This window comes from Triturus cristatus, chromosome 3_1, assembly GCF_964204655.1.
Source record: "Triturus cristatus chromosome 3_1, aTriCri1.1, whole genome shotgun sequence".
Lineage (NCBI taxonomy): Eukaryota > Metazoa > Chordata > Amphibia > Caudata > Salamandridae > Triturus > Triturus cristatus.
The window spans coordinates 994,933,083-994,960,827 of record NC_140583.1 but is presented as its reverse complement, the minus strand read 5'-3'; the positions used below and the strand labels follow the sequence as shown (position 1 = coordinate 994,960,827).

Below are 27,745 nucleotides of genomic sequence, written 5' to 3'. Positions count from 1 at the left end.
GATTGGTGGACACGCCCCCCGGAGTGACCAGACCCTTGAGGTAATGTATGTCCTCAATATTGTAGGTTTTAATTTGGGTAGGGGGTATGCTTCCTGGCCCTCACCCCCCCTTGGCCCCTGGGTATTGTTCTCACCTTCTGCGGCGTGTGCGTCGGGTTCGGTGCACCAGGTCGTAGGCTAAGAGGGCCGGGATGACATGTAGGATGGGGTCCATGGCTGTCCGTCGCATACCAGGGCTCCGTTTTCGCATCGGACTCAGTTTTCCGGCTTTTTTTGGCTGCCGTAAAAAAATAGCTGTGCGGAGTGACGTAGGGACGATTCGTACTTGCTGGTCCGTAAAACGCTGCCTGACACCGTACGGACAACGCGTACGCGCTGTTCAGGATCAGACTCGTAGGTATTTTTTAACCGTACGGTGTTTTGTACGAATCGTACGGAAATGGTATTTCTGTACGAATCGTACGGAGAATACGCTCCGTACGACGAATCGTACCCGGGTTTTACAGGATTGGAATCAGCACCATAATATTAATATAAAAAAATTAAATATGATAAGGTTACAACATTAAAATAAATATTTTTTTAAAAATCATATTTTACACTACATTAAATATAACAATACAAAATACGTTACATAGCGTAAAGGATGACATTACTATTTCCACTCCAACAAGTGGTACAGTAGAGAAAGTGTTGGATAGCAGGTGGATAAAATTACTATTCCCACTCCAGCGAGTGGAACAGTAGGGAAATTCTTGGATAGCGGGTGGGAATAATTTGATATTACCACTCCACCAAGTGTAACAGTAGGGAAAGTGTTGGATAGCGTAGGGGAATAATTTAGTATATCCACTCCTGCAATATAATTAACATTAATTAATAAGTAATTAATTTACCTCCCACCATTTTCCCTTATAAACGTCACCTACAATATTGTAAAATATTAATAAATCAACATAATTAATTAACAATTAATTAACTAAAAACAATTAACAATAAAATTAATAACCATCAAATCTAAATAATTCTTACAATTAACACAATAAAATTACTTTTAATAAATATGAGATATAAAATAATAACAATTACATTAAAACTAAATTACTTTCTACCCTACTCCCCTATCAACCCTCAACCCACTCCTAAAAAATGTACACAATTAACATATTTACAAATTAATTATTAATAATTAATATCTAATTACTAATAATAAACAAAATAACACAATTAACATAATTACCAATTAATTATTATTTGTTATCAATCAATTTATAATTGATTAATAATAAATTAATTAGCTTAATTAACGTTATTAATTATTAAATACTAAATTATTAATTAATACAATAATTAAATAATTAGTTATAATTAAATTACTTCCCACCATATTCCCCTATAAACTCACAACCCGCTACAGAAATAAATTACGCAAAAAGTAATTAACATATAATTAATTCATTCTAAATAATCCTTAAAAAATATATTATAATTAAATTACTTCCCACCATATTCCCCTATAAACCCACAACCCGCTACGGTTACCTCCGCTTGGATGTCCGCGTTGACAGTGGCTGTTGATTGGGCCGGTCGCAGCAAGCCTGATTTGCTCTCTCTGGAGCATCAAGAGCCGAGTTGGCAGATTGCTGGGGCCTAGTGGGGAGCCGCTGGGGATGTCCGTGGTGACAGTGGCAGTTGATTGGGCCGTTCGCAGCAATCCGGTTTGCTCTCTAAGGAGCATCAAGAGCCGAGTTGCCGGGGCCTAGTGGGGAGCTTCTGGTGATCTGTGTGAGGCGGCGTAGATGCCCCATCCCCCCGCCCGGGTGTCTCGGCCTCTTTGGTGCGTGCTCGGTGGTCTGATCGAGCGGGAGGTGTGTGAGTGGGCATGGGGGCGGCAGCTCGTGTTTCTGCAGGTGGTGGTGGTTGCGGTCCCCCCCAACCGGGTGCTCCCTATGCGGCAGGGTGGATTTGTTGCCTGTGCATCCCGGTGGTTGCGCACTTGGATAGGGCAGACAGCTCGTGTTTCTGCAGGTGGTGGCGGTTGCGGTAGCCCCCCTCCTACCCCACCGGGTGCTTCCTATGCGGCAGGGTGGATTTGTTCACTGTGCATCCCGGTGGTTGCGCAATTGGATGGAGCAGACAGGTTCGCTGTTCGTTTGTGGGGGGGTGCTCACATTTTGCCTGGGGCGGCCACGGTGCTCCGTATGCAGCAGGGCTCGCTCTCGTGTCCATGCCTCCCGAGTGATGCCCGCTGGCTGGGCCAGACTGAGTTGTTGGTTGTTGTGGCTAGGGCGCTGTGGCCAGCACGTGCTTCCCTTGTGCCTGCTTCTTTCCTCTTGTGGCTGCAGCCCCAGGCAACGGTCCTTGCTTTTCCGGGTGGGGGGGCAACCAAGATGGGGTGTGCCCCCGATTGAAGCAGCCATTTTGTCGCATCCCCTGAGCCTCGAGGGGGGCTGTGGGGCGTGGCTATCGTTTGAATTGACGGAAACGGCCTGACTCAGCTGCTGTCTTTTTTAAAAAAAAGAAAAAAATGGGGAATTGGTTGTGGTGTCCATTTTGTCGTGCTGCCAGAGCAACAAGGCAGCATAACAAAATGGGGCATGGCAAGCATATGGCAGTAGCATAAAGGAGCAATGAAAATAAATAAATACATTGCTGTTTTCTCTTTTCTCCCCCAATTGATCCGAGAAAAAGGAATTCCTGTGGTCAAGGTGCTTAAGGGCTACAAGGTGCAAGCTGGGACCAGCGTTCATGGGAGCTGGGGGGGATGAATAATAAACGACTTCCTTACATTTCAGATTACTTTACACGGAAGGCATGCGGGTCAAGCAGATGATTTCTGAATTGGTCGGCTGCTGCTAAGGAGAGACGGCCAGAGTAAGTGGTAGGCAATGGCTATAAGGTGTGGCAAGTATCTAATGAACAGACGTCAAGCTGGCACAGGGAGTACGGGGGGGATGTAGTGTTGGGATGGAGCAGTGCATTTTAGCGAAATGCTTTCTGGTGACTACATCTAATATGCCAAAGCTACAATGGCTGGGGGTGGCAACCAGTCACGTTGTAGTATGGCTGGCACTTGGGGCATCACGGTGGAGCCAGAGATCACCCAGTCACATTTTGGTGTCAGAGGCGTGGACAGAGGAATGTGGTTGATTTTATTAAACACTGCTTCATCATACAGGTAGTTGTGGCAAAGCATAGGGACCGTCCAGCAGCCGACACGCGATCGGGAGTGGCACAGCGCATCCGGATAGGAGAGACTGCTTAGCCAAGAGATCAATTCAGACACTGACGGAAGCCTTAGTCCCGAGGGTGCAGCAGGTATTGGGGGCAAGAGTATGGGGCGAATGCAGACCCAAATGTGGTGATAAGTTAATTTCACAACAGTCAGAAGGGCGTAAGCCCATTATGAAATAGAGGTGTATCTTGTTTCATGTCATGTTAAGAATTGAAGAATTTACGCACAAATAACTTTCAGAAGGGCGCAAGCCCATTATGGAAGCTGATGTTGACAGCTCGCAATTCCCTATGTCTCTAGGCTGGCTTGTATATGCGCTTCAGAAGGGCGTAAGCCCAATATGAAGTTTGTACATGCGGGTACAGCGGTCCAATGCCAAGTGGCGTCTTTATTCCAACCACTGATCCTGGTGACACAATTCCTTGCACACAATGGTAAAATGTCCTCTCTCAATTTCAGATTTCTTTCACTCACCCACACACAGGCTCGGAGTGATGAAGGACCACGGTTGCCCGATGTTGTTTTTCCCGGAGCCTAGCCACGAGGACGCCGAAGTATGGGCGAAGTTCATGGCCATGGGGCAGGCAAAAGGGCTGGAGTGGGCAACAATCAATCAACAATCAGGCATTTGTTTAGCGTGACTACTCACCCGTAAGGGTCTCAAGGCGCTGGGGGGTGTCGCAGCTTCCAGTCCATCAAGGAGGGTGTCTGTCGAAGAGCCAGGTTTTGAGGTTTCTTGAGAAGATGGGGAGCGATTTTGTCTGTCTGAGGTGGAGCGCAAAGTCATTCCAGGCACTGGCCGCGCGGAAGGAGAAGGAGCGGCCTCCCGATCTGGTCTTTCTGGTGCAGGGAACCACGGTGTAGGAGAGCTGGGCTGATCGTAGGGTCCTTTGGGGTGCGTGGAATTTGAGTCGGCTGTTCAGGTGTGCTGGTCCGGTGTCATGGAGGGCCTTGTGAGCGTGGGTTAGCATCTTGAAGGTGACTCTAGCTTCGATGGGGAGCCAGTGGAGTGTGCGCAGGTGCTGGGAGATGTGGCAGTGTCTTGGCAGGTTGAAAACCAGTCTTGCGGCGGCGTTTTGGATGTTCTGTAGCTTGCGGGTGAGGTTTTTGTTTATTCCGCCATAGAGTGCGTTGCCGTAGTCGAGCCTGCTGGTGACCAGGGCGTGAGTGACAGTCTTTCTGTGTTCGAGGGGGATCCATTTGAAGGTCTTATGTAGGAGGCAAAGGGTGTGGAAGCAGGAGGACGAGACCGAGTTGATCTGGCGGTCCATTTTGAGCTCTGAGTCCAAGATGATTCCCAGGTTGCGTGCGTGATCAGTGGGGGTGGGTGGGCTTCTGAGGGCGGGGGGCCACCAGGTGTCGGGGTTTGGGCCCAAGATGAGTACTTCCGTTTTGTTGGTGTTTAGTTGTAGGCAGCTGTTTTTCATCCATTTGGCGATGGCTTCCATGCCTTCTCAAAAGTTGTGTCTGGCGGTGTTGGGTTCGTTGGATAGGGAGAGGATGAGTTGAGTGTCGTCTGCGTATGACACAATGTTGAGTCCGTAGGTTCTGACGATGGGGGCGAGCAGAGCCATGTAGACGTTGAAGAGCGTAGGGCTGAGGGAGGACCCCTGGGGGACTCCGCAGGTGGTAGGTGTAGGGTCCGAGAGGAAAGGGGGGAGTCTGATCCGCTGCGTTCTGCTGGAGAGGATGAATCCAGTCGAGGGGCTTGTCTTGGATCCCTGCGTCGTGGAGTCTGCGTTTTAGGGTGCGGTGAGAGACTGTGTCGAACACTGCTGAGAGGTCGAGGAGGTTGAGGACTGCTTTTTCTCCTTTGTCCAGTAAGGTACAGATGTCGTCTGTTGCGGTGAGGAGGGCGGTTTCCGTACTGTGGTTTTTTCAGAAGCCGGATTGGGAGGAGTTGAGGATGTTGTGCTCTTCGACGAATGTGGCGAGTTGGCTGTTGATGGCTTTCTCGATGACTTTCGCTGGGAACGGGAGCAGGGAGATGGGTCTGTAGTTTTTGAGGTCCGTGGGGTCTGCCGAGGGTTTCTTCAGGAGGGGGTTGATCTCAGCATGTTTCCAGTCGTCAGGGAACGAATGCGGTTGCCAGGGAGCGGTTGATGGTGTGGCAGAGCATGGGTGCGATGGTGTCGGTGGCTCTGTTGAAAATGTGGTGGGGGCAGGGGTCCGTGGGGGACCCGGAGTGGATTGACTTCATCGTCTTCAGTGTGTCTTCAGTGGTGAGGGCTGTCCAGTTGTCGATCGCTGGCTTCAGGGTGTCGAAAATGGTTGGTGAGGGTTCAGTGTGTTGGTTGTCTTCGTTGAAGTTGTCGTAGATGCTCTTGATTTTGTGGTGGAAAATGGTGCTGAGTTTGTCGCAGAGGTCTTGTGAGGGAGGGATGTCGGTGGACTCACTGGTGGGTTGGGTGAACTCCTTCATGATGTTGAAGAGTTCTTTGCTGTTGTGTGTATGAGTGGAGATTCTGTCTTCAATCGCTTTTTCCTCGTTTTTCTGATGAGTTGGTGGTGGGCATTGGTGGCGGCTCTGAAGTTGTTGTGGGCTTCTGTGGATTTGGTGTTCCTCCAGGCCTTTTCAAGGCGGCGTCAAGTGCGTCTGGACTCTCGAAGTTCGGTGGTGAACCTTCTAGCTTTCTTGGTGTGGGTGTTGTTGTTTTTCTTGAGGGGGGCTATGGTGTTGGCGCTGTCGGAGCTCCGTCTGTGCAGGGTTTGGGCTGCGCTGTTGGGGTCGTCGTTTTCCATGATGGTTGGGGTGGAGTTGCTGAGTGACGAGGTTAGCTGGTTGTCAGTGATTCTGGTCCAGTTTCTTCATGCGAGCAGATGTGCTGGTGTCTGTGGATGGTGGGTGTTCTGAAGGTGAAGTGGACGCATCGATGGTCAGTCCATGGGAGTTTGGTGGTGTGGCTAAATATGATAGAGTTTCCTATTGTGAAGAGGGGGTCGAGGGTGTGTCCTGCTGAGTGCGTGGGTTCGGTCACGATCTGGCGGAGTCCAATGGTGTGGAAGTTGTCCAGGAGGGATGTGGTGCTGGGGTAGAGTTGGTTGTCGAGGTGGAAGTTGAGGGTGTAGTTGGTGGACGCGATGGCATGCGGGGAGATAATGTCAGTGATGGAGTTGGCGAAATGTCTGCGGGGTCCAGGGGGTCGGTAGATGAGGGTTCCTCAGAGGGTGGAGGTAGGGCTGGCCAGTATCTTGAAGTGAAGGTGTTCCATCTGGTCTGTGGGCTCGTCGGGGAGTGTGCTTAGGCTGAGGGTGGATTGTGGATGATGGCGATTCCTCCTCCACGGCGGGTGGGGTGGTCCTTCCTGGAGATCTCTTATCCTTGGGGAATGGCGATGTCCAGTCCCGAGGTGGTGTTGGTCCAGGTTTCGGTAAAGAATGCTACGTCCGGGGTGGTGCTGTCAAGGAGGTCCCAGATTTCAGTGGCGTGTTTGTGGAGTGATCGGATGTTGAGGAGGATGCATTGCATGGTTTTCGGTTCGGTTGTGTTCTTGCGGGCGGGCTGCGCTGGGTCCGTGGTCTTGGCGGTGCTGCAGGTGTGCTGGCAGCAGTGACAGCTGAAGGGTCTGTGGGTGTAGCTGGGGATGCTAGCTTGCAGTTGTTGTTGCGGCCTGGGTTGAGAGCGTGGAGTGCCGCTGGGTCGTAGCGTTGGCAGTGCAGAGATCCAAGGTTCCTGGCACTGGTTGCAGTCGGGTCGCGGGCGGGCGCAGACGGAATTGCCTTTGGCGCACGGCGGCGCGGCCACATAGCGGCCGCCATTAAGTAGGGGTCGGGGAGGGCTGGACAGCTGGGAGGCAGAAGCGGGGAGGGGAGCTGGATTGGGCTGGTCGCACTGGTCGTGCTGGGGGGAGGGGCCGCGGGGGCAGCAGCGGCGGGAAAAAACGGGCTGAAAAAGGCAAAAGGAAAAAGGCAATAAGAGAGCGAAAAGTGCAAATAAGGCAGCAAAAGTGCAAGAAAGAGTGGAGGAAAGACACAGAGGACACACAAGGAGAGTGAAATGGGGAGATTGAGATGAGGGTAAAAAAAACGAGTGAAAAACAGAGGAAAAACACAGAAGGAGAGTGAAGGGGGGAGCTTGAAATGAGGGGAAACGTCAGAAAATGGAGGAAAGACCCAGAAGGAGAGTGAAAGGGGCTCGGTGGTGGAGCTTCGAGGGAGAGCAATTTCACTGACAATGAGTCAGTGGTCTTGCTCGCCTGTCCCCGCAGCGGCCACCATTAAGTAGGGGTCGGGGAGGGCTGGACAGCTGGGAGGCGGGAGCCGGGAGGGGAGCTGGATTGGGCTGGTCGCACTGGTCGTGCTGGGGAAGAGGGGCCGCGGGGGCATCAGCGGTGGGGAAAAACGAGCTGAAAAAGGAATAAGGAAAAAAGAGAGAGAAAAGTGCATATAAGGCAGCAAAAGTGCAAGGAAGAGTGGAGGAAAGACACAGAGGACACACAAGGAGAGTGAAAGGGGGAGATTGAGATGAGGGTAAAAAAACGAGTGTAAAACGGAGGAAAGACACAGAAGGAGAGTGAAGGGGGAGCTTGAAATGAGGGGAAAACGACAGAAAATGGAGGAAAGACCCAGAAGGAGAGTGAAGGGGGTAGATAGAAGAGAGGGAAAAAAAACGAGTGAAAAAGGAGAGAAAAAGCGGAGCGAGAGAATGGAGACAGAGGTCCACTGGACCACCAGGGATGAGGTGCAGGTGAAACCTGCGGGTGGAGGAGGCCTCGTACACCAACACTCGAGAGTGCAGGTGCTCGGGGGAAGGCCTCACTTAATGGTGGAGCTGCGAGGGAGGGAGAGCAATTTCACTGACAATGAGTCAGTGGTCTTGTTCGCCTGTCCCCGCAGCGGCCGCCATTAAGTAGGGGTCGGAGAGGGCTGGACAGCTGGGAGGCGGGAGCAGGGAGGGGAGCTGGATTAGGCCGGTCGCACTGGTCGTGCTGGGGGGGAGGGGCCACAGGGGCAGCAGCAGCGGGGAAAAACGGGCTGAAAAAGGCAAAAAGAGAGAGAAAAGTGCAAATAAGGCAGCAAAAGTGCAAGAAAGAGTGGAGGAAAGACACAGGACACACAAGGAGAGTGAAAGGGGGAGATTGAGATGAGGGTAAAGAAACAAGTGAAAAACGGAGTAAAGACACAGAAGGAGAGTGAAGGGGGAGCTTGAAGTGAGGGGAAAATGACAGAAAATGGAGGAATGACTCAGAAGGAGAGTGAATAGGGGAGATAGAAGTGAGGGATGCAGGAGATTCAGCAACAATCAGCATCGCTCACCTTGACAGACGCTGAGGTGTTACAGCCAACTGATTCCGGTCTTGGTGTTCAAAGTGTTCAACCGGTCAAAAGGAAGCAGCCAGTGAGAGCAGCGGCTGCGGGAAAATTGAAGAAGGCCAAGACAGGCGACGTTGAACAAGCGGGGATAGAAACGCCATCAACTTCACAAGGGGAAAGCTCAACTACCAAAGGCAATAAGGACAGTGGAGGACAAGACCCAGGTACTGGCAGCAGTGGTAACCCGCATGGGCGGGACATGACCCACAGACTAGCTTGCCAGCATCACAGAGGCAAACTAACCAACCCGTGCAGTAGCTGGCTCCTAGCCGAACCCCGGGAGCATCTGGTCAGGACCTGCAAGGAGGACTGGGTAAGATGATGGAAGCTATAAACATCTTCATGGCCTCCTGCATATTGTTGGTTAGGGCAGGCTCCTAGCACCAGTCAAGTGAGCGTGAGTCAAGTGTGGGTGCAGGGAAGCAGTCCTTCTCTGGAGGTGCGGGCCAAGTCATCCTATTTGACAACGGGTGGTTCAGGCACGAGGGTTGCAGACGTCAAGGTGGGTGCGAATAGCAAGGGGGTTTTGATTAGGCCTGATCCACTGTTGCTGACTGGAAGGTCATCTCTGGCATGGAGAGTTCCTTTAGAAGCCAGAGAGAGTATTTGGAACAGGGAGTTCATTGAAATGTTCTCAGTGCTTACGATCGCCAACGAAGGCGCAGACATCACGGTGTTGAGTAAGGAGGTTGATAAACGTAAGTGGAAGAAGAAGGTTAAACCAGATCAGACAATAGACGACTGGTTAGAGGCACTTGCCATGTTATCCACTGTCATCATGGAGAAGTCCCCTGAGCAGGGGCCCGCCCTGTGCAAATATAACAGGGTAATTTATGAGGAATACAAGCATAATGGTGGCACAGGCTGGTTGAATTACGATAGAGAGTTCCGGCAAAAGATGGAGCAGGCACCGGAAATGTAATGGGATTGTCGGAAGATTGAGCTCTGGGTGCAGTACATGGGTAATGGTAACAGCAACACAAGCAGAGACACCCCCTTCTTGAAGTACAGACAGGCAAACCCATACTATTATAAACAACAGTTTAGACATTCCTTTCGGGCAGGGGCGCTTAGAGGGGGAGGGGAGGCTTTCAGCATAGAGCCAACAAAGCATGCAGGCTATTAAACAATGGGGCATGCACTTGAGGCGCCACATGCAAATTCAGTTGCAGAGGAGACAAGACAGATAGGCCAAGAGGTGCCAACACCGGTGCAAATCAGCCTTAATTGTTCTCAGTCTAAACACTCCATTCTAGCACCATCCCATATTTCCTTCCCCACCTTCAACCTTATCCAGAAGGAGTACCCTAGAGCAGCTGAGCGGGAATTGTTGTTAAAGGGTTTTAGTGAGGGGTTTAGGATCCCATATTCTGGACCCGCAGTTTCAAGAGAAGCCAAGAACCTACGCTCAGCCATAGAAGCACCAGAGGTGGTCAGGGAAAGCTGGAGAAGGAGTGCCAGTAGGGGAGGTTGGCCATTTGCCCAACCACCCCTTCCACATTTTATTGTGTCTCCTCTGGGGATTGTGCCCAAGAAAGAGCAGGGCAAGTACAGGATGACTCACCATCTCTCTTCCCCCAAGGGTTGGTCAGTAAATGACTACTTGGATGACAGAGCGTGCTCAGTTTGTTACGCTTCATTCGACGAGGCAGTTGAGTTGATTTGGTATGAGCAGCAGGCGAGGGTGCTCTTATGGCAAAAGCAGAGGTTGAGTCTGCCTTCGGCCTCCTCCCAGTCCATCCCGATAGTTTTCACCTACTAGGTAGGCCATGGGACAGGCAGTATTTCTATGATAAATGTTATGTTATGTTATGTTATGTTATGTTAAAACAATTTATTAAGCGCACAGCGACTCCAGCGAAGGAGCATCCCGGCGCCGAGACAAGGAGCAGTCATAACACAACATGGAGATAGTACCACAGAGAAGGACAGAAACGGGACAACTAAAATAAAAAGGTTTTTATGGCTCTGCGAAACGTCAACAAGTCCTCTATCAGCCGGATTTCAACTGGAAGAGTATTCCAGATTGACGCGGCTCGCACCCTGAAGGACCGGCCCCCCATCCTGCTGAGCCTAAATCTGGGGACAACAGCGAGAGCTTGACCCTGTGATCGAAGATTGCGGGTGGGAACATAAAAAGAAATGGTATTGGCCAGGATCTCAGGGCCTATGCCTCTGAGGATTTTAAAGGTCAAACACAAGACCTTGAAGACAATACGTTTCTTCACCGGAAGCCAGTGCAAAGAACGGATGACATGAGACACAGGGCAGAACTTAGGAAGTCCAACAATGGCTCTAGCAGCGGCATTCTGCACCCGCTGCAGCCGGGTTAGCTCAGCCTGATTAGCCCCCACCAGCAAAGAGCTAGCGTAATCTAGACGAGAGATGATAGTTGCCTGGACCACGAGCTGTCTGGTAGGGGCGTCAAAGAACTTAAGCACCGGCCGTAAGCCCCTTAGTAGACCGAAGCAACAAGCTGCAATTTTTTTAGTGTGACCTATAAATGTAAGACCAGCGTCTAACCAGACCCCAAGATTCTTCACCTCCGAAACTATGGTCGGAGTGGGGCCCAACTCATAAGGCCACCACTGATCGCCCCAGAGCTCCACTCCCTTCCCGACAACCATAACCTCAGTTTTTGTGGCATTGAGCTGGAGACAGTTAGCTGTCAACCAGCTAGCCACCGCCTTCAGTCCGGACTGAAACCTGGGGGCGTCCACAGCCGCATCCCCGCTGAGCGTAACCGCCAGCTGAGTATCATCGGCATATGAGACCATGGTTAGGCCCCACAGCCTTGCGACATCAGCCAGCGGTCTCACGTAGATATTAAACAACGTGGGACTCAGCGAGGATCCCTGCGGAACCCCCATGGCCAGAGGCAAAAACCCGGACTTGAAGGGAGGGATGGAAACACAAAAGGAGCGGTTGTCTAGGAAGGAGCGGAACCATTGCAGTGCCAGGCCGCCAATACCCGTCTCCTCAAGTCGCCCAAGGAGGATGCTGTGAGATACAGTATCGAATGCGGCGCTGAGATCTAACAAAATCAGCGCCGCCGTCTGCCCAGCATCCAACCTTGCGCGTAGGTGTTCCACCATCACCAGAAGGGCAGTCTCCGTGCTGTGACCAGCACGGAAGCCATTCTGTGTGGGGTCGAGGGCATTGGACCGGGTTAAGTGTGCAGACAGGGCCAGATTGACATGAGCCTCTGTCAACTTGGCAGGCCAAGGCAGCAGCGAAATGGGACGATAGCTTTCCGGCTTAGACGGGTCAAGAGATGGTTTTTTAATAATCGGCGACACCACCGCCCGCTTCCAACTGGTGGGAACAACCCCGGTCTCTAAGGAGAGATTGACCAGTGAGTGTATAGCCACACGCCCCACAAAGGTCTGGTCTCGAAAGAGGACAGGCCTCACTGGGTCAGATGGAGACCCAGATTTGACTTGCATAGCAAGTTTATCAAACCCTTCCAAGGTAAGGGGGGGGAATGAAAGCAGGGTGGGCTGAAGTGACTCCCTAAGACTACCCGTCGCTATATCAGAGCTCGGGAAGGACCGATATATAGACTGGACCTTTCCCAAGAAGTAGGAAGCGAGAGACTCGCAGTGTGTGACAGAGCTCTCAGCCATAGAAATAGCCCGCTTAGACATGAGGTCTTTCACCGCCTTGAAGATAGCCTTCGACGGGTTCGGGCTATTCCGAAATTCCTCGGCGTAAAATGCCGCTCGGGCACGGCAAATGGCCCGGTGGTAGAGCTTGACGGACGCTACATAGGTGGCTTTTAACTCAGCCCCATATGTCTTCCGCCAGGCCCTCTCCGCCCGTCTACAGGCTCCCTTCAGAGCGCGCAAAGCATCATCAAACCAGGGGCTAGACACTCGAGGGTTGATCTTCGTTGTTGCAACAGGTATCAAAACATCCAGAGCCCTAGTGAGCCAGGCACAGAAGAGATCATACCCCTCCTCTACGTTGTTAGGTAGGGCCAGAGGTTCCACTGACAGAAGATGGTAAAAGTCATCCAGCCTGAGTTTACTCCAGGGCCTCCTGGATACCCGCTTGGCTGAAGAAGTGGAAATGATGGTAGTCATGGGGCAATAGATGGATACCAGAGAGTGGTCCGACCACTCTACAGGAGTCACCGACGTGACTTTAGCCTCGATCAAGTTGGTAAAAAACGGGTCAAGAATATGACCCCCGGAATGAGTAGGCTGGGAGACCAGCTGAAAAAGTTGAAAGGCCTCTAAGTCCATAAGAATACTACGTGCTGTCAGACAGGATGGAGCATCAAAATGCAGGTTTAGGTCGCCCAAGATGGAAAAATTGGCACAGTCCGTGACCAGGGTGGCAACAGTGTCCGGGAAAGCATTCCTGAACGCCACATCACTGCCCGGTGGACGATACACCACCATCCCAGAGAGTGTAAATTCTGGGCTGACAGCGACTTTAAACGAGGCACTTTCACAGCCAGCGATCTCAAGAGTAGTCCACGCACAGGAGAAACTAGATCTCACTATCAAAGCTATGCCTCCGCCTCTGGTTAGCCTATTCGCAGTGTACATCGAATAGCCAGGAGGACAGGCGAGATTGGGGATAGCAGTGTCGGCCTCCTGAAGCCATGTTTCGGTTAAGGCAAAAATGTCCGGGACTTCATTTTCAATCAGGTCGTACACATTCTGTTTATGTGCAAGAATCGACCTGACGTTAAGATTCAAGATCCGCAGTGAAGACGGTAACCCCCTGAAGTGCCGAGCAGCAGGGGGACACAGCCGGGGAAGAGGCTGCGGAGGGTCAAGCGCCAAACCGTTACAGGGACAGCGGTAGGGGCCACATAATGGGTGGACGGGCTGTAGAGTGCAGTCACCTCCCACCCTGCCAATGGAGTACAAGTGCTCCCTGGAATATGTACGCATGGCGGCAATGATGGATACACGGGAACAGGCCAGAGCCCGCCGCGTCCCGCACGGCCTTAGCGCGGACGGGCGCAGACGGGCAGGACTCTGGCACGACTCCGGCCACGCGATGGACACGCCCGCTGCGCGATCCCGCTGCGCTAGGGGAGGAGCATTAAATGCCCGCCCAACCACTGGCGCATGCGCAGTAAGCGCTGACTCCCCGGTCCGCTCCCCAACCCAAGATGTCTGCCGCCCCGGGAACCAGCCCGCCAAACGGCGGTGAGGACACGAATTAAAGTGCAGGTAAGGGGGAAGTGAGGCACAGATCCGCAGACCTAAAAGAAATTATAAATGCAAATTGGTTTTAAAAATCGCGCGGCAGCGCCGTAACGCTCCTGCTGTAAAAGCTCCTCGTCAGACGAAAGGAAGGCGGGGACTCGCCTTAAATGCTCGCCCAACCACTGGCGCATGCGCAGTAAGCGCTGACTCCCCGGTCCGCTCCCCAACCCAAGATGTCTGCCGCCCCGGGAACCAGCCCGCCAAACGGCGGTGAGGACACGAATTAAAGTGCAGGTAAGGGGGAAGTGAGGCACAGATCCGCAGACCTAAAAGAAATTATAAATGCAAATTGGTTTTAAAAATCGCGCGGCAGCGCCGTAACGCTCCTGCTGTAAAAGCTCCTCGTCAGAGGAAAGGAAGGCGGGGACTCGCCTTAAATGCCCGCCCAACCACTGGCGCATGCGCAGTAAGCTCTGACTCCCCGGTCCGCTCCCCAACCCAAGATGTCTGCCGCCCCGGGAACCAGCCCGCCAAACGGCGGTGAGGACACGAATTAAAGTGCAGGTAAGGGGGAAGTGAGGCACAGATCCGCAGACCTAAAAGAAATTATAAATGCAAATTGGTTTTAAAAATCGCGCGGCAGCGCCGTAACGCTCCTGCTGTAAAAGCTCCTCGTCAGAGGAAAGGAAGGCGGGGACTCGCCTTAAATGCCCGCCCAACCACTGGCGCATGCGCAGTAAGCGCTGACTCCCCGGTCCGCTCCCCAACCCAAGATGTCTGCCGCCCCGGGAACCAGCCCGCCAAACGGCGGTGAGGACACGAATTAAAGTGCAGGTAAGGGGGAAGTGAGGCACAGATCCGCAGACCTAAAAGAAATTATAAATGCAAATTGGTTTTAAAAATCGCGCGGCAGCGCCGTAACGCTCCTGCTGTAAAAGCTCCTCGTCAGAGGAAAGGAAGGCGGGGACTCGCCTTAAATGCCCGCCCAACCACTGGCGCATGCGCAGTAAGCGCTGACTCCCCGGTCCGCTCCCCAACCCAAGATGTCTGCCGCCCCGGGAACCAGCCCGCCAAACGGCGGTGAGGACACGAATTAAAGTGCAGGTAAGGGGGAAGTGAGGCACAGATCCGCAGACCTAAAAGAAATTATAAATGCAAATTGGTTTTAAAAATCGCGCGGCAGCGCCGTAACGCTCCTGCTGTAAAAGCTCCTCGTCAATGCATGCCCATGCACTGTGTGGTGTAATGTTCCCTGTTCGAAGCATTGGCATGCCTCCTGGAGTTGGCTTTGAGGCAGAGGAACGCCCCTAGGAAGCTCATTACATTATCTATATGACTTCCTCTTCATCGGTAAGGCAGGTTCCAGGGAGTGCTGCAAGACCCTCTGTGCATTTCAACAACTTAGTCAGTCACTAGGGGTGCCCTTGGCCCCAGAGAAGACCCATGGACCAACAGAGTTTTTGACATTCTTGGGTATAGAAATTGATTCTACAGCAAGGGTGTGCAGGCTGCCAAAAGATAAGGTTGAGGCCCTTCAAAGTGACATCATGCAGGTCTTGAGCAGAAACAAAGCGACGCTGGCCACAATTCACAGCTTGCTGGGCAGGCTAAACTTTGCAGCTAGGAGCATACCAGCAGGGAGAATCTTTGCCAGGCGGCTTGCTAGGGCAACAGTGAAAGTAGAGAAATCCCATCACTTAGTGCGGCTTGGTGGGGGACTGAAAGATGACCTGTGCATGTGGCTGTCCTTTCTGAATGACTTCAATTGGTTTCTGTTGTGGCGCACACCATGGTGCAGCAGTCAGCAGCTTCAGCTGTTCACTGATGTATCTGGGAGAGAGGGTTTTGGTGCCATTCTAGGCAGGGAGTGGTGTGTGGCGAAATGGCCAAATGCATGGAAGAAACATGGGCTTACAAAAACGCATCACTGTTTTGGAAATGTTTCCAATTGTTTTGTCATTGCATCTATGGCTGCAAGTGCTAGCTAACAGAAGGATCACATTCTGGTCGGACAATATGGCCTTGGTGCAGGCCATTAACTGCCAATCTGGCAACTGCCCGATTTTGGTGGGGCTATTGAGGGAGTTGGTGAAGGGGTGCATTTAGAGGAATATAACATTTCATGCCAGGTGTGTCCAAGGGGTGAAGAACGTGGCAGCTGACGCTCTTTCTCGTTTTCGGTGGGCAAAATTCCAGGCGAATTACCCCCAGGCGATGGAAGAGATGACGCCCTTCAAGGCGGAATGGTGGCACATGGTTCAGTGGAGCAAAGGATAGTGGCCTTGGGTGAATTATCATTGGCACCTGGGACACAAGCCAGATACCAGGCATGTTACAGCACGTTTGCGTCAGTGACACGTTCCCTGGGATCAGGGTAGGGCCACCACCCTGTCGGAAGAGTGCAGCAATTTGTGCTGTGGGAAAAAGACAATGGGAAATCACATGCATGGGTTTCAATACACCTGGCGGCAATCGACCACTTTACGAAGCTGAAAGGGGAAGCTGATCCAACTGCAGGTTTCCCTGTAAGGGCGGCACTGAAAGGATGGGCTAGACAGGAGGGAGTGAAGTCACCAGACCAGAGGGCACCCATTGATTTGAGCATGCTGAAGAGGTTAGTGGGGACACTCCCTGTCATATGTAGTTCACGTTACGAGGCACTGCTATTCTCCACCACATTTTCTATTGCATTTTTTGAAACCTTCCGGACATCTGAACTAGTGGCACATGCAAAGAATGACTCTTGTTAAAGGGCGCTAAAGTTGGGTGACCTCAGAATGGGGCAGGATGTGGCCGAACTGACAGTGAGACAGTCAAAAACGGATCAGCTGGGGAAAGGCTCAGTAGTCCGTTTGACCAGGCTGGGAGGATACGAGTGTTGCCCAATAGAACTGCTCAGGGCTTATATGCAGTGTCGGCCCAAACAACCAGGTTACTTGCTGCTTCACTAGGACGGCCAGCCTCTCACCCAATTTCATTACAGAAGCATCCTTGGACGGGCGCGTACAGAGGCGGGGTACCAGGGACAGAAATGGTCAACTCATTCCTTTAGAATTGGGGCTGCCACAACGGCGTTTAAAGAGGGTTTGCCTCCTGGGGCGATTAGGCGCATTGGAAGGTGGCAGTCAGACAGATACAAGTTGTATGCCTGAATGGGAGTCCACCTAGGACTGTCGACGCAACCTTCTCAGTGTCAAAGTAAGCCATGACTGGCGGGGGGATCAAAGAGTGGCAAGAAATGCTTCAAACTACTGGATAAACTAAACCTGGTTCTGCCCTTGTTAACTCAGTGACTGGTAGTGTGCCGAAGCATTATTTGTACTTTCATAATTGTATGACCATATATATGGCGTGTGTTCACAGATGTTAATAAAGTGTGTGGTAGTGTTTACCTTCTTGTTTTATTTAGGACTTAAAACAGTATGGGTGATGGCTCACTCTTTTGTGGCCAGAGCGGAGCAGCGGGCCAGAGGCAGGAGTTGGACCCATGGCCTCAGTAATGATGAAATATCCTGGATGGGAACCCCGGGGATGAGATGGGCTATGCTGGAACCCAAGTTTCGCCAGCTGGTGGGAAAAGAAGGGGTTAGGCCAGACATTCTGATAATCCATCTGGGGGGAAACGATCTCACCTCCTGTGGTAGGGGCCCCCTTTTACAGGCCATGCGACAGAGTTTGACCAATATGGCTACTCTAATGGGTGGGGGCAAGATATTTTGGTCGGAGATCATCCCATGCAGGGTGTGGGGGGAGCTAGATCACCTGCAGCTATTGAGATGTCAAGGCAGAGAATTAATTTTTCCCTACAGAAATTTACTAAGCAGCATGGATTGGGATTCATCAGGCATAGCTTGCTCAGTAGACTTCTAAGTGGTAATTTTGCACCAGATGGGGTACACCTGTCCGATGTGGGTACAAATATTTTCCTGCTGAGCATAGGGGATGCCTTGGAACGGGCGGGCTGTACTTAAAGGAGATGTGAGGGAAGCACAGGTGGGAGGCCTCGCTTATCGCTAAGTGCCATACCCGAGGCGTGGCAGAGTTACAGGGCGGTTCTAAAGCTTTAAACAACTAGAATGCCTCCAGGTAGTGGATCTTGGGGCCAAGAAAGCAATTGCCTCAGGACACTGGGAGTCATTACGGCGGGGCCTGGAATGACGTGACGGCGCTCTCGCTCTGACATGTCAGGAGCATGACACACAGTCCAGAAGGGCTAGGGGTGGCAATGCTATGCAGCTGGCCACGTCGCACGCAGGGCGACATTAGAGGGGACAGCATCCTAGTTTTGCTCCCCTGCTGCAAGGGTAGATGAGCCCATCAGGCCACAGTAGGAGGAGAAGGTGGGTCAACCCCATAGTTTATGGCCTCAAAGTGTTAGGAGGGGAGGAGTGGACCAGGAGGGCTCATAAGGGGTCACCTCCCGGGGCAGGGCCTCTTTGGGCGGCCAGCGTTATCCATCCACCCTCCCGGCATTTCATAGGAATAGGAGAGGATTTGGAGATGTTTACATAAATGTGTATATATGCAATTGTACATTAAATACTTTCTTTTACAGACATGCATGTATCGTCGCAAGGCGAGTTACAGGGCGATCCTAAAGCGTTAACCAACTAGAATGCCTCCAGATAGTGGATCTTGGAGCCAAAAAGCAATTGCCTCAGGACACTGGAAGTCATTACGGCGGGGCCTGGGATGACGTGACCGCGCTCCTTAATCCCTCCAGGGACAGTTGAAATTCTGAGCAACTGTGGAGACTGGCCGGGGTCTCGCTCTGACATGTCAGGAGCATGACACAAAGTAAAGAGTAGGTTGGCAACCTACCGTAAGGAACGAGCTGTAAATAATCTAACTGAGGTGGTGTGGAAACACCAACAGGACAGCTCTAGCTTTCTCAGGATGGGTGTCGGCCATTCAAGGAACTCATCGTCAGATAGTGTAGTGAAGGTAGCGATTTAGATGCATACATTGCTAGGTTAGCATAAGCGCGTTAGCTTTTAGAAAGCCATCTTGCCACTTTTGCACACGACACTGCTGAGACATGTTATTTTTTGAGAACTGCTTGCTTGCCTTTTCTTCACATGAGTACTGTCTGTTGTTCACCTCCCTAGACGTGCACTGCGACCTTGGTCTGAACACTGTGTGCAAAACACTCTGAGCCGCCAGACAATGTATGTTTTTGAGTCCCACTCTCTAGTCATAATATGCACACAGCTGCAAATACCTGAATGTCGAGAGCCTTTAATATTACAGTTTACATGCGTTTGAAACACATTCTGGAGAAGAACATTTCCAGTCGCAGAGCAAAGCTGATCCTGTGATGTGATCCACCTAAGCTGATCTTTACGGTATGGGGTTCCCCATTCAAGCCTAGAGACCTTCTACTAGTCTAATAATATTAGTTTACTAGCGAAAGGAAGGTGGCTGAATTCCACTGTCATTTATACTATGATTTTGCCTTTCATTTTCTATGGTATTGTAACAATGCTAATGGTTTTAATTATAATCATTTGTCTGCTTATGTTAGCCAAAGTACTGCATCTTAGGACACGTAGTTTATAAAATAAACCTTTTAAACTTTACCGTGTCTCTGATTACTTTGTTGTGGATTGATATATGAATAATAGCGAACAGGTATTTCTGATTCCCACCATTCCTGAGAATACTCTAAGTCGCTTGTTCTGGGTTGTCTATACATTGGGACCTCCGAGATAATACGGATAACGAATGGGACACTGATGCTGGTCGGATAGGGGTTCTGGGTACTGAGGTGAGTTTTTGGTACACCACAATCCACTGAGGTCCTGGTTTCCGGCGCATAGTTCTGTGCATGAGCAGAATCCCTGCAACATGGTGCACCTAACGTTTGGTCTTTTGATTTGAAACGCCTTAGTAGTGCTTATATTAGTCCACAACACCCTCACTCTTGTTTCCGGATAACGGGAGTGACGGATTTCACCTACCTGTTAGTAACCTAATAGCTTCATACAAGCTTGTAAATTAAAAAGGTGTTTTATATTTCTGAACCCTAGTGCTACTGTAAAATCCATTGTTGTTCTTCTCTGTGTCCTTATGGCGGTCGAAATTGCAGCACATAGTCGTACGCCTTTGCAGCGTCATTTGACGCAGTATGGGGTACCGGACGATGGGATGGCCGTAAATTTTGTGGTGAGTGCGGACGCGTCACACCCTTACGAGTTGTTTTACTCTTGGGTGACGCTGCCGGCAGTAAATGCGGATGATAAAAAGTTTCACTCGTATACTCACACACGGGTCCCAGCAAATGTTACGCCATACAGGACGCTGGAGATTCCCCTTTCAGCCTGGCAGCATAGCATTTGGTTTAATGGTGCCCTTCCCCATGCGGTTGCACCGGTTAGACTCGGCCCTTTGTCGATTCCAGGGGTCACATGGCCGGTGCTGGCCGGATTTACGCCTCACCCCCGCTATTTGACTATTGCGGTGGATGAATTGCGTACACTCCATACAGCCCTCATTACTGTATATAGGGCTTTGGTGCAATACGTTTCATGCAATGTGCAGGTGGGGGCACCTGCTGTTGCGGGTCTACCAGCTGGTCATCCTGCGGTTGTTATTAGCCCAGTCATAGTTAATTCGGTGATGGGCAAGTGCCCCCAGAATAAGGACGATTTGCCTTATTGGCTTGCCTAGAAATTTGACCAACTGGAAGCAGAGTTTCCACACTCTACGACAGTGGAAAAACACTGAATCCTCACCATAAGTTTGCCGAAAGACTTGGTCCCAGAAGTGTACGATTGTGACACCTGGGGTAAGGTTTTTGCCGCGGTCTACTCGAAGTGCTTAGGCACTCCGTCTATGGCCGTGCTCCCCTCCGTTATTAAACGTGTTCAAGATAACCACGGTCCAGAGGCGGCGGTTGAGTTGGGAATGCGACTTGTCGGAGTTTTCAACGTAGTTGCCTCTCTCGTCCTTGGTAACCTCAAGGGAGATGTGGTACAATTCCAAGTGGCTAATGGCTTAGCCCGCGTCGATGAACTCGATAAGCCGAAAGAGTTGCCTAAAATTATTGCGGAGGCGTATAGAACAATTGGCCGCAGTAGTTTAGGGGTTAAACCAACTATAGTCATTCCTGACCTGATACAACAAACTAAGGTGAGCTCGTCTGTTAAAGACGATTGTCCAAATTTTCCAAAGCAAAATTGGCGACAAAAGAAACGGGGAAAGCAGCAGCAGAAACAGGGGTCTCGTCCTGCGTTTCCCACACAGCCAACTAGTGAGCACACATACGATTTGCGCAATCGCACTAGTATTAAGTCCCCTGATAGATTTCAGGTTTCTGAACGTTCTCCTCGTTCTTCACAGGAAACATTGGCCTCGCAGTCCGGTGGAGGAGAACGTGGCAAAGGTTGGGGTGCCCAGCAAGGTCGTGAGCAACCCCGTCAGGCTGAAGGTAGAGGCAAGCAAGACGAGTTTGCACGTCAACGTCCCCCGTTTCAAAAGAAGAAGGTTGCTGCGCTAACAGCGAGGTATGCCACAGATAGTACGGACGCAGCTTCGGAACCTGACATGGCCGATGACGCTGCTCAACAGCGCAGCGGAGGTTACAGTAGTGCGGCAAGCACTACGTTCATATCTGGACGCGACAGCAACTGACACGTTCGTTACTGTAGAAACTGCGGACACTAGAGTGGCTCCCCCTGACAGACTATATGATATAGTCCTCTTAATTGAAGGTGACATACAACGTACAATACGTGGGATTTTTTGGGATAATCTGACCTCTTCCTATGACATTCTCTTGGCAGAGGCGGACTGGCCCCGACTTTCATTTTATATGCTCCTAGAGTGGAGGAGGTAATCCTCCCGTCCTTTGCGCATACTGTGCCGAAAGAGCATGCTGAAAGGTTTGCCGAGGAGTGGGCTCAGGTGCTTGCACCGGCTTTGTATTGTACTCAGGTAGGCTGGGATAAATTGTCCCCCAGCCATGAGAATCCCTTACGGTCTATGCCTCAACCACAACCCCAATATCCCATGCGCCGCAAAGCTAGATCTCACGTCGCGGAAATCCTTGATCAATTGGAATATCAGGGTGTTATTGAAACATGTGTGTCACCAATGAATAATCCTTTATTCACTGTAACGAAGCCTGATGGGTCATACCGCCTAGTTTTGGATTACCGGCACCTAAACTCTCATTGCCGGACTTGCGCGGTACAGAATACCCACAGTTCAGCCCTAGTTGATGGTCTTGTGCGTAAAAGGTTTAAAACCACACTTGACATATCAAATGGCTTTTGCAGCCATAACCTGTCCTCTATTAGTAGTCAGTGGACAGCATTTACATCGGGCGGCAAGCAAAAACAATTTAAAAGATTAGCCATGCGCTATAAAAATAGCCCTGGCGTCTTTGCCGCACGTGTAGTCTCTCTGTTAGAGAGCATTGACCCGGATGCGCACTCGTATGTTGATGATATCTATCTCACGGACGACGAGTTGTGGCCGCATCTGTGTCGCGTTGATCGCATTATTGTCATGTTTGCAGACTTCGGTTACAAATTCAACTTTGCAAAGTCTCACATTGCAGAGTATACAGTGTTGTTTTTGGGCTACGAGCTCAACAATGAGGGTCGAGGTTTAGCTCCTCATTTTCTGGAAAAGTGCGCATGTCTGCATGCTCCTACAACATTGAAAAAATTACAGTCTTTACTGGGCTTTCTGAATTTCGGTCGTACGTACATTCCTGATTCTGCCCAGCGTATCAAGCTGCTATATGCCTTGGTACAACCTACTTTTTCCAAATTGAGCTGGCTGCCAGAGCATTCAGCCATTTTGCAATCATTACAGGCTGATCTTCTTGCTTCAATATACTTACTGACGCGTGATAACCACACAAACCTGGTAATAATAATTGTGCCAGGCGCAGTGTGTTTCACGTACTTAACGTTGAATGAGGGCGACACCGTCCCCATTTCATACAAATCACACCTGTACACTTCGGCTGAACTGCGCTTTTCCTCTGTCAAAAAAGTTTTGACTGCTGTGCAGATGGCGATTCTTAAAGAACGAGCGCTGTCGCAAGGAAAACGCATGTTGGTGGTCACATTGTATCCTGCCCTAGAGGCGGTTACGAAAGCCAGTGTACCCAATTCAAAAGCTTTGCATCCACGTTGGATACAATGGGCCACTTCTCTGACATCGCCAGATGTCACTTACATCTTTGATGCCTCATTACAGACACAGGAGTACTTGCAATATGAATTCGTTCATCCGGCTCCTCTGTCTTTGCGCCCGCTCGAAGATTACCATTGTGTCATTTATACTGACGGTTCGGCGCAACCGGCGACAGGCATCGAAGCACGCCGATTTAGCAGCTTGCGCAATTGTGGAAGGTACTTTCGTAAATGGTGAATTCCAATCTGATGTCGTGCATACGCAGTCATTGGGTGATTGTACCGCACAATTGGCGGAGCTACGAGCTCTGGTGCTTGCACTGGAGTTTGCTGATCCTCGAGTCACTACTCTTATAGTAAGTGACTCATTTTACTGTGTTCAGTCATTCAACGACAATCTATTCTTTTGGTCTCAAAATGAATATCGTGATTCCAAAGGTAGCACAATTAAGCATAAAATGCTTTGGGTTTGAGAGGCAGAACTTAAAGAACTTCTGCCTCTCATGAATGTAATTCAAACTCTTGGGCACCAGCGAGTTGGTGTCCACGCTGTTGGTAACAGTTTAGCTGACGAAGCAGCGAAAACAGCAGTGGCGAAATATATAGTAGCAGCAGTTACAAGATCCAAAAGTAAGATCAATGATGACATCTTGGCAGCTATTGCTGCTTCAGAGAAGGGAAGTAATTACCCGAGAGGTTTCCCTTCTCGTTACTATTATCACTTAAGTCCTGATAAAGTCCCACTAGTGAGAATTTACCATGTTGGTGACAGATTGATTTCCAACGTGGACTGCAGACCATCTCTGATATCAGCGGCTCACGAGGGTATGGCGTCTGCCCATGCCGGCGTTGCAGCAACTGTTTCTCTGTTACAACAACGTTACTGGTGGCGCGGGTTATATAAACAAGCTCGCACGTATGTTCTTGATTGTGACATTTGCCAGCAGATTAAACCTTCAACTGCTGTGCGTCCACCACAAACTCAGTTGTATATATCCAATAAGCCACTTGGGTGTGTATATTTGGATCACTGCGGTCCATTCTCCTCTGATACTGCGTACAAGTATATCTTAGTTGCAGTGGATTCGTGCACACGTTTTCTGTGGGTATGGCCACAAAGGAGGGCTGATGCCCGTACTGTCATCAGGGATTTGCGTGTCTTTGTGGGAAGTTTTGCATGTGGTACCTTTCATTCTGATCAGGGCCCTGCGTTCGCCTCTAAGGCGTACAAAGAAGCCATGAAAAATGTGGGGGTCCAAGTCAAATTTTCGTCTCCATACCGACCTGAGGGTAATAGTGTAGTGGAGCGGATGAACCGTGACTTAAAGCAATCCTTGACAGCTAGGGTTTTAGGCACTGGCCGGAACTGGTTAGCCCATCTGTATAACGTCCAACGTGCACTTAATAATCTCCCTAGAAGGTCTCTGGGTGGGCGGACCCCATACATGATGCTCTTTGGTATAAATATGTTTGTCCCGGACCTTGATGGTCTAGACATGGCGGCGTCTGCGCACCCTTTGATGTAGATGATCACTGTGCTGTGTTACAGCCTCTACAAGAGGCTAGAGATAGTCTCGCGAAGGAACACATGCCCTCCACATCTGATGCTGCACTTCAGATTCCGGTAGTCGGCTGGCTACCTTGAGTTGGTGACCTGGTCTCCTCAGAAGGTGTAGAACAAGAAGGAGTTCGGACCCTCTTATCATGCCCCGGTTCCAGTGCTTGGCTGCAGGGTACAAGAACAGTCATTTTACCTCCACTTCCTGGTCGCAAGGATAACAGGTACATCTCCATTGACAATGTCAAACTACAGCAAGTGGACGATTCTTGTTAGTATGACTCCAGCGGTCTCTTGCCCTGCGATACTGAGAGATTCTGTTTTAGCTCCGGCTCCTAACACCATGACTGATGTTGCCATTGAGATGCATACAGTTACTGATCCTTTATTGCTACCACCGGCTGGTGGTCTACCTGAAGATACTGAGTATGCTTATCCTGCAGATGTAACATTACCTGTTTTACAATCAACCGCAGTTACACAGTCACGTTTCTCCTTTGATACTAACTCTATGACTTCCAGGGCCCCATCAAAAGTTTCTATTTTTGCTGTTTGGTTTAAGAGACATTTTTTGATTCCTCCTTGGACTTACATTTGGCTGATGCTCATATGTATTTTTTTATTTAGGTCCATCGGATTTGTAGTGGTATTTTTTCGTCTTGTGAACGGACACTACCTAAAAGAAAGATCTACAATTAGACTAATTGATGGAACTTTGGCCCCTCACTCCTCATCACACATCATGAAAAGAGACCAGACTTTTGTGAATATTACTGCCTGGCCTGTGTTAGATGGGATTGTGTGGGATGCTGTTAAATTTCTGATTCATGGTCCGACTGAGGTTATCAATGTACCAAATGTATTTCGTGTTTCTATGGGAGATGTGGTCAAACAAAACCTCCGCTCTGATGATTGGGACGTTCAGGACATAGAAGCACTGTTTTCTGATTTGAAATATTATGCCGCTTTTGATGCTGAAGATTTGTATTTAGACACTGCTAATTACGAAGAGTGGTTTTGCTATCAGCATTATGGCAATCATTTCCTACATAAAGCCAATACGTTTCGTAATTTTGTAAATTATACACAATGGGAACATTGTCCAACGCCAATGTTAGGCAGCTCAAGCACATTGGTGAACAAATTTGCCTATTTTACTGATTTCAGTGTTTCCACACCTGCCGCCTTTTATTTTAAAATGGCAGCAGAGTCTGCCTCGAAGGTTAGGCTGACACACACTAAATTATTATATTCCAAATCCTTTATGGATGATTTAGCGGTCAGGGGTTATGATCTGTGGAAAGATACTATTGATCTTAAGTCTGTCTGGGGTTCTAAACCATGGCAGGTACAAGGAACAGAAGCTTTGCATCGTGCCTGCCTCATCCCGAACCACATGTTGTTTTTGAATTCGACTATTTTTCAGACCACCTGCTTTGGATTGGCTACTTCTAAAACACTGAATTCCCCGTCTATTCCAGATCTGGGTGCTTACCCAAATTGGGATAATCATACAGAGCTGTCCCTTGATGCGTTGCAGTCGTACATTACTAATTCATCCTTCAATATTTCTAAGTTCAACTCTGAAGGATGGTTGACTTGGCAGACGAGTTCAGATTCCTGTCAACATCGTTTTTTGGGTCTGAAGCCTGGGTATACGCAGGATCGTGTAGACACCCCGCTTTGAATCTTCTCATTCTGTTACTACCTACTCCGTTGGGAAGTTATGCCAGTCTTGGCTGCAACTCTCTACCTTGGCATCTGTTAAAGTTCATTTATCTAAATTACATGACAAAATAGATTTGAATGATTTTGTTAAGGGTCCTGTGGGTAGCAGGTCCAAGAGATGGGTGTATGCTATTTATAACGAAGTTTGGAAGTTATCACAAATTGAAGCTGCTTCCAGATTGAGAGCTATTGATCAGGCCAACATGGAAAAAGTGCTAGCTGTTATAGATAATAGCATTAACACCCTTTCTTCCAGAATTTACACATTAGATAATATTGTTTAATCTGTTGTTGATATTGTGCAGGATGATGTGTCTGTTTTATATCATGGTCAGAATCAATTGCGTTCTATAATGCAGTTTGCATGGACATTGCCCACGTTAAAAGCTGGGAAAGTTCCCTGGGACTACATGAATACCTCATCATTATTCCTTCCTTTTAATCTAACTGCGAAACAACAATTCATGTCCATGAAAGATGCAACATACTCATTACTGCATATTGAAAAGTTAGAACCTTTGCCTTTCTCGGTGGCCAAATTGAACTCAGCTGTGTGGCTTATCCACGGGTAAATCACATTGCCATTTCCATTGTTTAAATTCAGTTTGTGCATGAAACATTATGCCCTAGGCAGATATGAACCATTGGGTACTGCTTTACTGCATGAAGCATGGTCACTGCCATTTACATACAGGTGCATGAGAGAAGGTAAAGAAGTTTATTTGAAAGGTGAGGAATGTTCTTCCACACCTGATCATTCTGTAGTCTGTAGGCACATCCAATTGCATGGCGCGTGCAATGTGCAAGCGCCTAATTTAGCATGCGTCCTGAAAGGGATTCCAGTGCCAGCTATTACACCTTCTTTTACGTTGCTAGCTAACAGTAGTTATTTGCTTTTGAGTAACGAGGCTTGCTGCGGAATGCTAGTGGGAATTCCCTACATTGTGACTGTATCACAGAGAGTAGTCTGCTGTAAGAATATCCTTTTCCCGCCCCCGCATGGGCGGCTGGATGTATCCATCTGGCCTTCCATTTCAACCTTGAAAGCAGAGTTCAACAAGATGAGCAGAATAAGGTCTCTATTGTCTGAAAAAGAGGTCGCTCTGACTTCGTCCCGTGAAACATTTGTCCTTCACGTAGCTAACACCCGTACCGAGGTGCAGGCACTTTTAAATACTGATCTCTCACTTCATTTTGGTGCCCTGATTCAAACTATATTTAACGCCTCGTCAACAACTGGCTTGGTGCATTTTTTCAAAATTGTGGGCTCCGGCCTCGTGACCTCCTTCCAAACTATTTTTGGTGTGATACCGGCCTTTTTTCATTCTATTTTTTCCAGCGTCCTCGTGGCTGGCGTTCTGCTGTTAGTCTGCGTACTGCGCAATGGCTGCACACTGTGTGTCACGCAACGGCCTGTCCCTGCTGCTCCGTCTTCGTAACCGGATGCTTGAATACTATGGAACTTTGCCACTGGCAACCCTGAGCATAGCCTATGGGTTATCCGGTTTGCCAATTTTACATGCGTACAACCTGTTTTTCATTGCCTAGATTGTCCTTTCGAATGGGCTCTGGATTTGTGCTTGTCAAACTCGGT

General features: G+C 49.7%; 1 pseudogene; it reads left to right on the top strand.

The window, feature by feature from the left end:
• Window positions 1-9,775, top strand: part of LOC146861375 (uncharacterized) — a 58,142-nt pseudogene extending 48,367 nt beyond the window's left edge.
• Window positions 9,776-27,745: the final 17,970 nt, after the last annotated feature.